This window comes from Asparagus officinalis, chromosome 3, assembly GCF_001876935.1.
Source record: "Asparagus officinalis chromosome 3, Aspof.V1, whole genome shotgun sequence".
In the NCBI taxonomy this organism is placed as follows: domain Eukaryota; kingdom Viridiplantae; phylum Streptophyta; class Magnoliopsida; order Asparagales; family Asparagaceae; genus Asparagus; species Asparagus officinalis.
In genome coordinates, this window is record NC_033796.1 from 11,487,737 (window position 1) to 11,502,996 (window position 15,260).

Genomic DNA, 15,260 nt, shown 5'->3' on the forward strand with positions numbered 1-15,260 from the left:
GTTCAAAAATCTATTTATCAGATCTGCACTAGAGAAACAATTAAGACCCGATCAGGCCCGCAAAATATTTTTATTAGAAGAGCAATGAGAAGCAAATATGAATCATATAGTTTCAGCACATTACGCGATGAGTTAATATTTATTTAATTTCTCAAAAAAATAAATATTAATTTTTTTTTCTCAAAAAAATATTTATTTAATTTCAAACTTAAATTACATTTGAGAAATCGACTGGGTTAATGAGACGTATGTTCCAGTGTTGTCAAAATTGAAAGCATTCGGCTATCCGCAATATCAAGAATGAAATTTTGATCTGTTGTCAGCAAACCAAACCATTCCTAATATCAGACAAAGAAGAAAGTGTTCGAAGTGTATTCTTTTTATGGGGCGAAATCTATACTATTTACACAATTTTTTATTTTTTAATCCACTTAAATGCGAGTCAATTGGGATTTGAGTTTGGATTATCCTGATACTTTCATGGACCAAAAATCTACGGTATTTTACACAATTATGCTTTGATCCACCTTAAATGTGTTTCCACTACGATTTGAGCCTCCATTATTACTCTAATATCATCTTAATATCCTATCAACATGTCAAAACTTCGAACTTATGATCAAAATCGAGAGTTATAATTCCATGGACTACCTGATCGATCGGAAGTGTCCAGTGAGTTTTGATATTACAAGCTCACAAATCATGCTCATCACAATCCAAAGATACTTGCCATGCACGACACTAATCCAAATCTTAGAGTAGTCTAACATCTTTTAGATTTGGATCATGTCCGCCAAAAAAATAGCAGAGAGGCCACTACACTAATCATAATTGTTGATTTATATATAGTTGTTTATGATTCAATCCAGCACTCATCGTACCTCATGAATTACACTATTTTCTAAAAAGTTACACTCAAGGTCAAATCATAACCACATACTAAACCAATCAAAAGATATGATATTGTAATGATCTCTTTACTATTTTTTTCTTTTTTTTAATAGCGTAGAGAATATGAATCAGCATCTTTTTGCTGCAATGTGGACTCTTTTTTAGTCTTTATTATACTAGTACATTTGTGTTCGTCTCTTTCCAACATGTGAAGCCACTTTAGAGCTGGGATATTGCTAATCCTATCGACTAAATAAAAACATTAGTCCTAAAGACAGAAAACGCTAGATCAAAGAATGACGCTCACATGTAAACTTTAGGCGGGAGAATCCTCAAACAAAGGACCATGTACAGTATAAAAAAAGTGATCAGGAGTCTTATTAAACTCCAATCTGATAAGAGATAAGAAAGACTTTTAGAACCAAAGATGTAGCCATCATGGACCCATCAGGGGGTCGAGAGTCATTGAGCAGCATGGGGGGGGGGTGTGGGGGGGGGTGGAGCCTATTCGCCGTTGAAAAACTCGTACCGTGCCCTTCCTCCATCTTTCTTCTTCTCCCTTACACGTGATTCAAGCGCGCGGGCATTGGTTGCCATAATTCCCCCCCCCCCCCCACCCGACCATTCTCAGCGCGCAGCCCTAAATGTCTCTCGACAACAATCATCAAAAGTACCGCGGCCCACACATCAATCGAAATGTCCGTTATTCTCAATGTCTCTGCGTAATTTCCAGAAGTTGTAAGCGAAAGTTATATTAATGCTAGTAAATATAATGTTACATGTTTCTACAAAGATAAATAATATAAAATATAGGGAAAAATGCTTCCAGCCCCCAAAACTAATGAAAACAAGCTTCCCCCTCCCAAGACTTTTTCAACGTGTGTTTTACCCCCAAAAGTAAACTCTGTGTTCTCTGAGCCCCCAAAACACAAAACCCAAGAAATTAAGATACGTGAAGACCATAATACCCTCCATTGTCACATCCTCCTTCCTCTCCAAACCTAACCACCGCAACCTCCTCTCTTTCTCCTCCTTCCATGGCCTCAAGCTCATCTCCGCCTTCAAAACCCAATCTTTCTCCTCCCTATCATTGTCATCCTCCGCCCCCAAATCTCCACATCCTACGACCTCTCCTCCATCTGCTTCCGCCCCATCAAAGAATCCATCGTCTCCCGCGAGATGACCCGCCGCTACATGTCCGACATAATCACCTACGCTAACACCGTCGGCGGCGGCGGCGGTGGCGGTGGCGGCGAATCCGTCGGCCTCTCCTGCGCCTACGAGCTCTCCAAGAACCCCGACATCAACGTCGCCATCATCGAGCAGTCCGTCTCCCCGGCATTGACGATCTGATTTCTTCCTCCATCTAGAGAGCGTCGAGTTTGTACAGAAAGTGAAGCGTATCGCTGACAAATACTGGGATCTCTACTCTCAGGAACGCGATCTCCCTGGACATTTACTTAGCTATCCCATTGGAGTAAGCAGTGAAGGAGTTGTTACAGAGCTCCCAAGGACGGAGTTTTTCCCCGATACAAAGGCTCGTGTTATTTGAACCAAGTCTGATTACATGCCCCCCATCCTCACCACTTAGGTAGCATTTGTCTTGTTTCTTTGCTTCAGGTTGTTTTTACTAAATAATAGTGTTATTGTATGTGGGAATAAAAAAAGAGTATCTTTGATTGTGGGTTGTAGTTTGTTGTTGGTGTTCTTTGATGGATGCGAATTAATTTATGCGTGTGTGAGGTTTTAGTATTGAGATATGTTTTCCTTTATGGCATAAATAGAATCTATGTTAAGCCTGAAGTTTGATTATTTGTCTCCTATTGTGTTTTGTTAAGGTTTGTCGTCGGTTGTTAAGATTAGTGGTCGGTTGTTAAGGTTACGGATTTGTTGTTAAGGTTACGTGTTTGTTGTTAAGATTACACGTTGAGATTTATATGTATATATATTTTGGTTGTTAAGATTACACTTTTGTTGTTAAGGTTACGCGTTTGTTGTCAAGGTTACGGGTTTGTTGTCAAGGTTAATTTCACAACTAATTAGAATATTCGTTGTTAAGGATAATGATTGGTTGTTAATGTTACGCATTTGTTGTCAATGTTACGGGCTTGTTGTCAAGGTTAATTTCACAACTAATTAGAATATTCGTTGTTAAGGATAAGGGTTGGTTGTTAAGGTTACGCGTTTGTTGTCAAGGTTACGGGTTTGTTGTCAAGGTTAATTTCACAACTAATTAGAATATTCGTTGTTAAGGATAAGGGTTGGTTGTTAAGGTTACGCGTTTGTTGTCAAGGTTACGGGTTTGTTGTCAAGGTTAATTTCACAACTAATTAGAATATTTGTTGTTAAGGATAAGGGTTGGTTGTTAAGGTTACGCGTTTGTTGTCAATGTTACGGGTTTGTTGTCAAGGTTAATTTCACAACTAATTAGAATATTCGTTGTTAAGAATAATGGTTGGTTGTTAAGGTTATGCGTTTGTTGTCAAGGTTACGGGTTTGTTGTTAAGGTTAATTTTACAACTAATTAGAATATTCGTTGTTAAGGTTACGCGTTTGTTGTCAAGGTTACGGGTTTGTTGTCAAGGTTACGCGTTTGTTGTTAATGTTACATGTTTATTGTGAAATTAACCTTGACAATCAACCCGTAACCTTGACAACCAAACCCGTAACATTAACAACAAACCCGTAATCTAAACAACAAACACGTAACCTTGGCAACAAGGCTCTTAGGCTCTTAGCAATAAGGTTACCCGTAACCCGGAATAAGGTTTGTAGAATATCGTAGCCATCATCAGTTCCATGCAAAAATTTCTTAACAATCAACCCGTAACCATAACAAGCAACCCGTAACCTTAACAACCAACACGTAACCTTAACAAGCAACACGTAACCTTAACAAGCGACGCGTAACCTTCACAACCAACGCGTAAATCACTTGGCTTTTGAAAATCTCATTAAAAGTGAAATATTATTATAATTTCCCTAAAAATTAAAAGTGAAATATTCATTTTCTAAAAATATATTGTTATATATGTTTCCGAATCTTACAAAAAATCAGTAAGAAAAAAGAAAATTACCAACAATTAACCCTTCAAAAAACAAAAAAAACAAGATTAAAATCACTAACAGGACCCACTTCCTTCTTCCACCTCCTCAATTAACCCTTCAAAAAATAAAAAAAATATTAAAATCACTAACATGACCCACTTCCTTCTTGCACCTCCTCAATCTCAAAACGAACCGAGGAAGCCACGAAATCACAGCAAGTGCCCACCACCTAAAACAAAATCCAGGTTTTGAAAATCCGACGCACATGCACCACGACCGCCGCCGTAAACTTCGTCATCCTCCTCTTGCTCATCACCTCCTCCTGCTCATCCTCGCCGTCACCGGCGTCTCTCCACGTGTCACGTTCCCGGCCATCCGCGTGGAGCTCAACATGACCCTCGACCTCCTCATCAAAAACCCTAACTATGCTTCGTTCTCTCCAGCTTTACTATGGTGGGGCCCAGGTTGGGGAGGCTGATGTGGATCCTGGGAGGATACCGGTGCGCGGGGCGATGCTCGTGACGGCGAGGTTGACGGCAGAGGGGGCAATCTCATCGCGGAGGTGGGGACCCTGCTGAGGGACATGATGACGGCCGCCATCGGGGAAAGGGACGGAGGAACCCTTTCAAATCATCACAGATAAAGAAAGAAAAAGAGAGAGAAAGGGTATTATGGTCTTCAAATTTTAATACTCTTGGTCTTTGTGTTTTGGGGGCTCAGTGCATATTTGTTACGAATTTGGGGGTTTTGAGAGCGTTGAAAAAGTCTTGGGAGGGGGAAGCTTGTTTTCATTAGTTTTGGGGGCTGGAAGCATTTTTCCCTAATAATTAATAGTTAACAAATTATAAATAACAGTTAACATATAATTGATTATAGTTAACAGTTATATTTATCAATTTACCAATTAAGGTTAACATGCTAGGTATTATAGTTAACATGTTAAATGAGAACTATATTAACGTGTATATGACCCGAAATAACAGTTAACGGATAATAGATTACAAATAACAATTAACGGATAATGGATTATAGTTAAAAGTTTACTGAATATAATTATCAATTTACCAATTAAAGTTAACTGAAATAACAGTTAACTTTAATTGGTAAATTGATCCATTATCCGTTAACATGTTATCCACAATATTTAACATGTTATCCACAAGAGTTAACATGTTAAACACAAGAGTTAACATGCTAAATATTGTGGTTAAAATATTAACTATATGAACTATTAATTATTATTTGTTAACGGTTATTTATAATTTATTAACTATTAATTATTATTTGTTAACTGTTATTTATAAACTGTTAACTATAATGAATTATCTGTTAACTATTATTCATAAACTGTCTGTTAACTATATTCATGTTTGTCACAAGAGTTAACATGTTATCCACAATAGTTAATATATTTGCCACAAAAGTTAACATATTATCCACAAGAGTTAACATGTTAACTATAACAAGAGTTTACATATAACCATAAGAGTTAACATGTTATCCACAAGAGTTGACATATTATCCATAAAAGTTAACATGTTATCCACAAGAGTTAACATGTTATCAACAAGAGTTAACATGTTAGCCATAAGAGTTAACAAATTAGCCACAAGAGTTAACATGTTATCCACAAGAGTTAACATGTTAACTATAACAAGAGTTAATATATAGCCACAAGAGTTAACATGTTATCCACAAGAGTTAACATGTTAAACACAAGAGTTAACATGTTATCCACAAGAGTTAACATATAGCCACAAGAGTTAACATGTTATCCATAAGAGTTAACATGTTATGCAAAACTTGTGTCAACTTAAGTTAATAGCAAAAAGTTATCCACCAAACTTTTTAGCCATTAATGTCGTCTAGGGATCCATGAAAGATATGAAGAAGTTTTTTATATATATAAATGAGTGGCTAAAAAGTCTGGTGAACATCCACTGAAGTTGACATAAGATCAGCTATCTATATATATCATTCCTGTAGACGCATGGTTCTAAAATTCCAAGGAGATGGTAAACTCAACTTCTAGGGTTGTCACTGTAATCATATTTTTTACAATTTACTTCAGCTGTAATTTCCCCTAGATCAAAACAGTCTGTGTTAGAGAAATTTCCTTGCGCTCACCGACGGCTGAGCTATTTTGGATCAAAGTGCATCCAAGCCTGCAGGAAGAATGGGCAAAGTTTTCATTAAAAAAAACAAAGAAAAATACAGACTTGAGTCAGTTTGCAATAATAGAAGGGAGGTTACAGAAGTGAGGGAATATTTATTTTGTATGATATTGATATATACGCCAATTCCCAAACCAAGGAAATGCGTCAGGTCTGCAAGCATGCAAGGATAGCATGCAAGCAAAACAAAATATTATTGTCGACTTGGGACCAGGACATTTTTGTTTTCTCGTGAGCCCGTCGTATTCAATTTTTAGAGAAAATTTACCCTTGATTATTCAATAGTTTTTTAATGAACTAAACGGTTAAAACAACTTTTTTTTTGGCTTAATATCGCTTACACGCCTTGTAGTTTACTTGCTTTGAGCTAATATCTGCTAACAAAATAAACAATTAGTTTAACTGAAAATAAATGAGTTATGAAAAATCAGGCCTGAACGGGGTGCAGTCGTGATACACTGCCCTAGAAGATAGAGGACCCGCCTGTCGCCCTGGCGTAGTTGATCCTCCCCCCTAGCGGTAAAAGCCCCCCGGAAACGGCCGGCCTCTCTACTCGGGCGCGAGTAGCAGAGCTTCTGCTCAGATGAAGATGATTGCCCAAAAATAATCCTCAAAATATGTAGCCGAAAATCTTTGAGTACTAAGAGTAGCAGAAGGAGGAAGAGGGAGCTATGAAATTCTTTGTGAATTTCTGTGTGTTTTCCCGAATGAACTCTGCCTCCTTATATAGCCTCATGAACCAGTAACCGATGCTGAATCTCCTCGTCCGTTGGGCGTAAATCACGCTGCCGTTACATAATAAATGCTGCCGTTACATAATAAATGCTGCCGTTACAAAAAAATAAAAGCTGGAGAAGCAAAACCCGAGTGCGGTGCGGCGTGGCGCGCGCGTCGTGGCGAGGCGTGGCGAGGCGAGGCGAGGCGTGGCGAGGCGAGGCGTGGCGTGCGTGCGCGCGCGCGTGTGTGGAGAAAGAGCTCAAACACTAGTAGGCCCAAAACATTACTCAAAGCCCATTAGGAAGTGAACCATTATAAATGCTGAATCTCCTCGTCCGTTGGGCGTAAATCACGCTGCCGTTACATAATAAATGCTGCCGTTACATAATAAATGCTGCCGTCCGTTACAAAAAAAAAAAATAAAAGCTGGAGAAGCAAAACCCGAGTGCGGTGCGGCGTGGCGCGCGCGTCGTGTCGTGGCGAGGCGTGGCGTGGCGAGGCGAGGCGTGGCGTGCGTGCGCGCGCGCGCGCGTGTGTGGTAGAAACGCAAAGCCCACAAAACCCAAAACACTATTCAAAGCCCATTAGGAAGTAAACCATTATAAACCACTTGAACTTCTTCTCAACTTCCAATGTGGGACTATTCACAAGGCAAAATTGCCTTTTCCTTAAGAAATGCTAACAATCCCCCCCAAAAGGCAATATTGACAAAACAATTAGTAAAACATATATATATATATATATATATAGGTTGGGCAACCTTTTGTATCGTGAATTCGGGAAAGGTAGCTTCCGGCTTTGAACCTTTCCTTAGTGAGTTTGTCGCCACCTGAGGGACATAATGGACTAAGCCTTGAATTAGGGCCCTTGAATCAGGTATTGACAAAAACACACACAATACACTTCATCTATTGAGCAAAGCGGGTTGAGCGTTAAAAGGCCATGCTCACAATAACCGACTCATGAGAGTTTCTAGGGGTTAGTTTAGTCCAGCCCCCCCCAACCGCGGCCATCACGATTCCTCTCACGTAGGTAAGTCCTCAAAGGGTACTACAGCTGTTTATTTAATACCCCCCAATAATACATGCGTTGGACTTATTAAGAGTAAAACTCAGCCTAACCAGCTGTATCATAGGAGCATCGTCATCATAGAGAAGGGGTAGTAGCTCACACTACATAATGATATATGAATATATATATGGGTCGATGCTCCACCCGAGTATCACTAGTCCAGCTTGTTTCTACCACATTGAACCGACATTGGGACAACGTCTCCAAATAAGGGTTGGGTTCCCACTGTCAGTGACCTCTTTAATGGACTTAACCCCATCTCCCTCGATGAATCCAGGACTACACTCCTGGATAATCCCTTAGTCAAAGGGTCAGCAATATTTTTCTCAGACTTTACAAAATCCAAGATCACAACTTTGCCTAACAGGCGTTGTACAGACTTATATCTTATTTGAATATGTCTGTTGAGTTTTTTATTTACATGTACTTGCTTTAGAAGCTCTATGGTAGATCTAGAATCAGAATGAATGGAAATTGGAGGAAAAGGTTTAGGGACCAAAGGAAGTTCAGAGATAAGATCTTTTAACCATTCGGCTTCTGAGCAAGTAGTATCAAGTGCAATCAATTCAGATTCCATGGTGCTCCTGGCAATTACTGTTTGCTTACATGATTTCCAGGATACAGCAGCACCACCAAAAAGAAATACATACCCAGATGTTGACTTTACACTGTTGGAATCTGTGACCCAATTGGCGTCACTATACCCTTCAATGGCATCAGGGTATCCAGTGTAAGTTAAGCAATAGTCAACTGTCCCTTTTAAGTATTTAAATACTCTTTCTAAGGCAGACCAATGATCTGGGTTAGGGTTACTGGTATACCGACTCAATCTCCCTACAGCATAAGCTATATCGGGTCTAGTCCGGTTTGATATGTATAAAAGGGATCCAATCATTTGGGAATATTTCAATTGAGAGACAGGTTCACCTTCATTTTTCTTCAAAGGTATAGAAGAATCATATGGTGTGGAAACAGATTTAAAGTTATGAAAGTTGAATTTGATCAGCATTTTCTCAATACTGTGAGAAAGACTCAAGGATATTCCTCTAGTGTCTCTAGTGATTTTCATTCCAAGTATCATATCGGCAAGACCTAAGTCTTTCATGTCAAAATTTTTGGAGAGATAATCCTTAACTTTTAAGATTAGTTCAAGAGTAGTTCCAAAGATAAGGATATCATCAACATAGAGACATAGGATAACATAGTCATTGTTTATCACTTTTGAATAAACACATTTGTCGTGTTCATTCACCGTGAATCCATATTGTGCAATGACTTTGTTAAATTTCTGGTGCCATTGTTTAGGAGCTTGTTTAAGACCATACAGAGATTTAACAAGTTTACAGACTTTGTTTTCCTGACCCTTGGTAATGAAGCCTTCAGGTTGGTGCATATAAATTTCTTCATCTAGATCACCATTCAGGAAAGCAGTCTTGACATCCATCTGATGTATGATCAGTTTGTGGATAGCAGCAAAGGCTAAAAGAATTCTGATAGTAGAAATTCGGGCTACAGGAGAATAGGTATCAAAGTAATCAATGCCCTTTTTCTGAGTATAGCCTTTAGCTACTAATCTAGCTTTAAATTTATCTATGGAACCATCAGCTCTAAGTTTCTTTTTGAATATCCACTTACAGCCAACAGGATTACAGCCTGGAGGTAGGTCAGTGAGTATCCAAGTATGGTTTTCCATGATAGATTTAATCTCATTATCAATGGCTTCTTTCCAGAAAGGAGATTCAGGTGAATCCATTGCTTCTTGAAATGAGCTTGGATCACCTTCAACAAGAAAGGTAAAGAAGTCTTCTCCAAAATCCTTTTGAATTCTACCTCTTTTGCTTCTTCGAGGCTCAATGTCAAAAGGTTGGGAAGAACTAGATGATGGAAGATCAGAAGGAATAGATGTTCTAGAATTTTCTGAGATTTTGGATTTGAAAGGAAAGATATTTTCAAAGAAGACTGCATCTCTAGCTTCAATGATAGTGTTGTTGGATATGTCACTGATTTCAGAGTTAATGACTAGAAATCTATTAACATTGCTATCTAGTGCATATCCAATGAAAGCAGCATCAATAGTTTTGGAACCAATTTTCCTCTTCTTAGGTTCGGGAATAGCTACCTTAGCCAAGCAACCCCAAACTCGGAAGAAGTTTAGATTAGGAGATCTCCCCTTCCAATATTCATAAGGAGTTGTATTGGAATTTCTTTGGGGAATCCTATTGAGAATAAAACAAGCAGAGAGAAGAGCTTCACCCCAGAGATTTTCAGGTGCTCCTGAACTGAGTAACATACAGTTTACCATGTCCATTAGGGTTCTGTTTTTTCGTTCAGCTACCCCGTTAGACTGTGGTGTATAGGGAGCAGTAACCTCATGAATAATACCGTGTTCTTGGCAAAATTCAGTCATATAATTTGAGGTATACTCCCCCCCACGATCAGATCTTAGGATCTTGATCTTCCTGTCTAATTGGTTCTCAGACTCAGCTTTATAGACCTTAAACCTATCTAGGACTTCATCTTTAGTCCTGAGAAGATATGTGAAACAATATCTGGAGTGATCGTCTATAAAGGTCACAAAATATCTCCTACCCCCTCGGGTGAGAACTCGATTCGAGTCACACACATCACTATGAATTAATTCGAGGGGCTCAGAGTTTCTAGTTATAGACTTGAAGGGTTTTTTTGTGTGTTTCCCTTGAACACAAATCTCACACTTGGATGAGAGGTCAATAGATGATTTAGGAATAAGATTCAAATTGATCATTTTCTGTAAAGTTTGAAAATTGACATGTCCAAGTCGTCCATGCCAGACATCACAAGATTCAACAATTTGAATAACAGGAGACTTAGAATTTTCATTAGAACTGGAATTGATTACATTGAGTTTGAAAAGGCCATTACAGATAAAACCTTTTCCTATAAAATTATTACTCTTTGTAATCACAAATCTGTTGGATTCTTTTACAATCCTATAACCAGTTCTAAGAAGAAGAGATTCACTAATCAAATTTCGACGGAGAGAAGGAACAAGGTAGACGCCTTGCAGATGTAGGGCTTTCCCAGAAGTCATAGTGAGCTTTATACTTCCACTTCCTATTATTGGTTTAGTGGAGTCATCTGCTAAGCTTATGCTTCCTCCACGTGATTCCTGATAATTTGAAAACCAAGAGCGATCATTACAGACGTGTATATTTGCTCCGGAATCCAGATACCAATCAGTGGAAGAAGTTAGAGAATTTACAAGATGAGGTGATGGGGCTAACCTGAAGGAGGTTGGATTCTCTTCAATCATATTAACTTTATTTGATCCATTTCCTTTAGAGGCAGGTTTAGCCGGTTCCTTCTTCCGAAAGAAACAGTTGGAAGAAATGTGGTTGGTTCTACCACAGACAAAGCAGAACTTTCCATCAGACTTATGGCTGGAAGAATTGGAATTGGAAGAATTTGTTTTGAAGGAAGATTTATTGAAAGATTGTTGGTTTTTCTTGAATTTCTTCCATTTGGGTTTGAAATTTCTAGATTTAGGCTTTTCCTCTACCAAGTTTACTTTAGCTTTTGATTCATTCTTGGTTTTGGAATTCAGCCTATGCTGGTCTTCAATACGAATGGCCTTGAGGGCCTCAGTTAAGGTTAGATCTCCTTGCTTGTGTCGGAGATCTCCAGCAAATCTAGACCAGGAAGGAGGGAGTTTATCAATCAAACAGGAAACTTTATAGTCATCAGTAAAAGTGTTTCCTTTTGATTGGAGATGACGGATGAAATCTAAAAATTCATGAATTTGTTCATTAATGGGCTTGTCATCTACCATCATGAACTTATTGAAGGACGAAGAGGTGAAACGCAGAATTCCGGCATCATCATAGCCATATTCTGCTTCAAGAGCTTGCCATAGGTCTTTTGCACTTTTGAACTCATAGTATATGTCATAAAGGTTGTCTGCAAGTGCACTAAGAATTCTATGACAACAATGATAATTAATATCTTCTGGTTTCATAGAGCTAGAAAGAGAGCTAGCACCTGAACCAGAAGTGGAAGGAACAGACTGTTCAGGATCAGGAGTCAAAGGTTGAGTACCACTAGTAGAAGACTCAGGAAAGTCAATGGCTGATAAGAGACCTAAGGTAGTGAGCCAGTATCTCATCTGATTAGCCCACCGTTTATAGTTGATACCGGTGAACTTCTCAGGTTTGACACTTTTTGAATGATCAATTGCCATAAGTCCAATTTGAGTTTTACTAGTCTAGGTAGTTGAAATCTGAACAGGGTAAGAATTTTATTAATACTACTAGACCAGAAACTTAATTAAACCTGCTCTTAACCAAAAACTCTAAAAGTGAAAAGATTAAAGTTTTACTCGGGTAGTTTGGCCAGGTAAGGATAGTACTAGAGGTTGATCAATGATCGATTAAGTACCTCGTTTCTTGCAGAGCGCTTTATGCAACCCTTAAACCTTTCCTTAGACACCAACTAATCCAAGAAAACTTGAACCGGTTCACTTAAAGATTTTTTTTTTATTTTTTATTTTATTTTTTTTTTTTTATGACAGATACTGAATATGAAAATTGACAGATATAAAATTCAGTACTATTGCAGTAAAATAATTTGTTAACTACTTAGATGCAAAAGGTTAACAAATTAAAACAGTTAAACAAATATGAAATTCGGGTGAACAGTAACAAATTTTTTTTTTTTAATATATATTTATTTTCAGATTTAAATTAACAGCAATAAATTATCTATCTTCTAGATTGCTATCAATAAACAATATTAGTTTAACTGAAAATAAATGAGTTATGAAAAATCAGGCCTGAACGGGGTGCAGTCGTGATACACTGCCCTAGAAGATAGAGGACCCGCCTGTCGCCCTGGCGTAGTTGATCCTCCCCCCTAGCGGTAAAAGCCCCCCGGAAACGGCCGGCCTCTCTACTCGGGCGCGAGTAGCAGAGCTTCTGCTCAGATGAAGATGATTGCCCAAAAATAATCCTCAAAATATGTAGCCGAAAATCTTTGAGTACTAAGAGTAGCAGAAGGAGGAAGAGGGAGCTATGAAATTCTTTGTGAATTTCTGTGTGTTTTCCCGAATGAACTCTGCCTCCTTATATAGCCTCATGAACCAGTAACCGATGCTGAATCTCCTCGTCCGTTGGGCGTAAATCACGCTGCCGTTACATAATAAATGCTGTCGTTACAAAAATAAAAAAATAAAAGCTGGAGAAGCAAAACCCGAGTGCGGCGTGGCGCGCGCGTCGTGGCGAGGCGTGGCGTGCGCGCGCGCATGTGTGGAGAAAGAGCTCAAACACTAGTAGGCCCAAAACATTACTCAAAGCCCATTAGGAAGTGAACCATTATAAACCACTTGAACTTCTCTTCAACTTCCAATGTGGGACTATTCACAATTGCCTTTTCCTTAAGAAAATGCTAACAGTATCTTTATTTTTTGACATTTAATTAGACACCACTGATGGATTTTTAAATAACGTTACCGCGTTCTGTTTGCCTGTCTCATGATATGAAAGATTCCCATTTGACTTGTGCATAACAAAAATATATCACAAACATATTTGAGATTTATTGAAACAATTAAAAACATTTCATCTCTCTTCTTCTCTATTTCCTCCACTCTAATCCTTGTTAGCAACACTCTGCCGTCGCCGTACCCCCTTATAAACTTTTAGAATAAAAGAAGCACTAAAAAATGCCTATAAAGAAATTCTTGATGAAAATTGTGGGGCATACGGCCCTTATTTTATTTTTGGTCGTGATTAATTGAAAGGATATTCACTTTGATTTTTATTTTTAAATTTTTTGCCATTTTGATACTTTGTACTTTGTACTTTGTTGTCCTCTTAAAAACATACAGTCAGTACTACATATTTCTCAAGTAATCAAAGTCTTAATCAGGCCGATATGATTAACACATTCATTTAGTGTAGGCGACATATAACTTGCCAACTAATAATATCCCAATCAAGCATGAAGACAGCGCATTGACACTTAACAAGCAATAATTATAATTACTTTAAAAACGTGCGAATTCCCTTCACTTGTTACATGTTCGGTGTTTCTAATCACTAGCGGATCGTCAAGATACGCTGCCATTATTTGCCACGTCACAAAACTAACATCTCTTCGTTAGTGGGTCCCACGCGGTAGAAAAAAAGTAATCAACGTTGTCGTTTTGCTTGAGTTCGGTCTTTCCTGCTTTAACGGTAGTTAATGCGGAAAAAACTCAACGGCAATGATAAAATCTAAGGTTTTTTTTTGTCAATGCCCCTTAAAAAAGAAAACCAATGTGAGAATGTCACTTGTATTATTTCTAATGTATAACAACCTCTAATACACTAACAACTTGTGATTTAGCTCATTCATATAATGCCAAGTTATCAGATAGAGAATTTTTTTAAAAAATTCCCTCATTACCCCTATTACATTCCCCCTTACTTAGTAACTCTGCATTCGCCTAACTCAGTGCCACGTCACAAAACTAACCTCTCTTCGTTAGTGGGTCCCGCGCGAAAGAAAAAAAGTAATAAACGTTGTCGTTTTGCTTGAGTTCAGTCTTTCCCGCTTTAACGGTAGTTAATGCGGGAAAAACTAAACGGCAATGATAAAATCTAAGAAATTTTTTGTCAATGCCCCTAAAAAAGAAAACCAATGTGTGAAAGCCACTTGTTTTATTTCTAATGTATAACAGCCTCTAATACACTTACAACTTGTGATTTAGCCCATTCATATAATGCCAAGTTATCAGATAGAGGATTTTTTTTTAAAAAAATTCCCTCATTATCCCTATTACATTCCCACTCTGCCTTCGCCTAACTCAGTTTGCTCCCCCCCAGGGGCGTAGCTAGGGCAGTCTTGCCCTGGGCAGCTGCCCAGGGCAAGAAACTGCCCCACTTCACCTCCCCCTCCCGCCTCCCCTCGCTTCCCTTCTTCTCCGGTCACTTCACCTCCCTCTCCCGCAGATCCAACCTCCTCTCCCTCCTCTTCCAGGACATCCATCTCAACAATCCCCAACCCTCCTCCCTCTCTCGCGCCTCCCTCCTCTCCCTCATCGAGCTCCTCTCCCTCCTCCGTCGCTTCAAGTCCCTCACCGTCGACCACCTTTATTTTTCGCCCAGGGCAAAAAATATTAAAAAATATTTCTGGCTACGCCACTCCCCCGCCCACCCCACCCACCCAACAACCTTGGAGGATACCCTTTAAAAACCCTAATTTCGCTAGATTTCTCCCAAAATCTATCTAGGATACATAAAGATTAATGGTCGAAAACACCAATTTCAGTGGAGATTCATTGACGAGGAAGTGAACAGCAGTGATTATAAAGTAGTTCTTCGCACATGTCCGTCGGCATTAAAA